Source organism: Triticum aestivum, chromosome 6B, assembly GCF_018294505.1.
Source record: "Triticum aestivum cultivar Chinese Spring chromosome 6B, IWGSC CS RefSeq v2.1, whole genome shotgun sequence".
NCBI classification, from domain to species: Eukaryota; Viridiplantae; Streptophyta; class Magnoliopsida; order Poales; family Poaceae; genus Triticum; species Triticum aestivum.
In genome coordinates, this window is record NC_057810.1 from 700,487,961 (window position 1) to 700,490,300 (window position 2,340).

A 2,340-nucleotide genomic window follows, 5' to 3' on the forward strand; every position below is an offset into this window, starting at 1 on the left:
TACGACTACCAGAAACTCTGGAGGTGAAACAACGTACACGAGTCCACTAATCACCACACAATACACTACTATGGATTCATCCCCGTCTCCCTACGAGAAGGCCATCCATAGCACTCACACTTGTCTTGAGCATTTTAGAGTATCCACTTCAAGTTGTCTATGTACTATGTAAGCATCCAAGAAGTCCATAACCGCGGACCCGGCTATTCGAATAGATCATGTTAACCCTGCAGGGGTGTACTTCTTCACACACGCTCTCGCCACTTACCGCCATGTACACGTCATGTATCTCGGCAACCTTCAAGCGGAAGCCTGGCGAGGGTGTCGGCCACGACCTGACTAACCACACAAGACTCTAGTCCAGGTTTATCACCTATTCGGGTTCCATCCGCAAGGAGATCCGGCCGGGGTGTCGCTTACGGCCCCAAACGATGTGTACAGGGTTCCCGAGCCCACCAACCGGGTGCCACTCGGTACACCGGGCCACTTGTGCCTAGTCTGTCCCAAGCCCACCCTGCCGGGTGCCACTTGGTAGAAAAATAGCACTACCTACAAACACCAGAAACTAGTTGCGACTCCTGGACAGAGATCAAGTTGGTTAATAAGCCGAGAGAGTCAATTAAGGATCCCAATGTGTGGTAGTATCGAGTCATTGGACAACATACATAGAACTCAGTGCTTAAGGACGGTTCCAGCGAGACAACCCACCATGTACTCCTACATGGCCTCTCACCACTACCTTTACCAAATCGTGTTCACACACTTAACTCTCAGCATCAGAACATATCGTGACACTCCAATTCATTCCCAATGAATCAGACCTGACACAACTCTAAGCAATAGCAGGCATAGCATGGTAGGAACACATCAGTGGCTTCAATCAACTCCTACACATGCTAGTGGGTTTCAACTATTTACTGTGGCAATGACAGGTCATGCAGAGGAATGGGTTCAACTACCGCAGCACAAAGTAGCAGATGAATCGTTGTTGTTCTAATGCAATAACTGAGAGCAGGAGCGAGAGAGTAGGGTTTTATCGAAATGAACAAGGGGGGGTTGCTTGCCTGGTAAAACAACAAGGGAGGCACTGCTTCACAGACAGGTACTCTGGAACGTCTCCGGAGTAGGACCTATCGAGAAGGAACGGTGCCGGCAATCAATACACAATCATATGCAACAATATGATGCATGAACATGGCATGTAGATGTGATGCTGTTTGAGCTAATGCATCTAGTAAACATTTGGTTTGAAGTCCATTTGAACCAAAGGTTCAAATGCATTTCTAAATTATGTCTCTTATATATGCCATAATGTGTTTTCCCATATTCAGCATGTATAAGTTGGTTTTTTCATGCATGAAACTAGTACAGATGGAAAGGTTGCATTTTTCTGATAATTTTTCATATATAAATTATTTAAATCTGAGCTACGGTTGAATTGATATGAATTTTTGAAGTTTAAATCAATTTCTGGATTTTCTGAATTATTTTAATTCCAGAAAATAAATAATTGCGTCAGCATGACGTCATCATTGCATCAGTGGTCAACACGGCTGTCCAGGTCAATCCTGACGTGTGGGACCCACACGTCAGTGACACTGGGGTTAACCCCGAGTCAAACCCGGGGTGACTAGCTTTGACTAAGCCCTGGGGCCCACTTGTCAGCGTCAGTAGGTGGGGGGTTAGTGACTAATTAACTAAGCCACGTCAGCCCGCCGGAGTTCTGGCCGGCGGCGACCATTGGCGCGGCGGCGACTCGCCGGACTTGCGTTACAGACGGCGTTTGATCGCGCTAAGACCACCGGGGCGTAGCCCGTCTTCGTCCGCAACCAGGGGAGCTGATGGGGGGGCTACGGGGGCGCCGGAGCTCGCCGGAGCAAGCTTGCGGCGGCGGCCGGAACTCGGCTGTGTTTGGGGACGCGGCTGCAGCGTGCAAACGAGCGAACTAAAGCGCTCGCGGGGCACTACGAGGTGCGGCGAGAGTGCTAGATGCACTGGCGTGGCCAAAAGGTCGCCGGAGCAACGCCGACGACAAGCTCGAGCGGAGGCGAGCTTCGGCCATGGCGGAGCTAAGGCCTAAACGGAGCAAACGGACACGGGGAGGAGGGGGTTCGGTGCGGGGGCTCACCGCGGAACCAACGAGCGCGAGGGCGAGGTCGGGGATGCCCGGTAGCTCCCGAATCGCCGGCGAGGGTCCACGGCGGCCGGAGTCGAATTTGGCGACGGCGACGGCTCCACGGGGCATCCGGAGGGGCACGGCTTGACGGGGAGCTTCAGGGCGGAGGAGCGGAGCTTGTGGGCACAACCGAGGGGCGAGGGGGTGGCTGTGGCCGTGGTGGT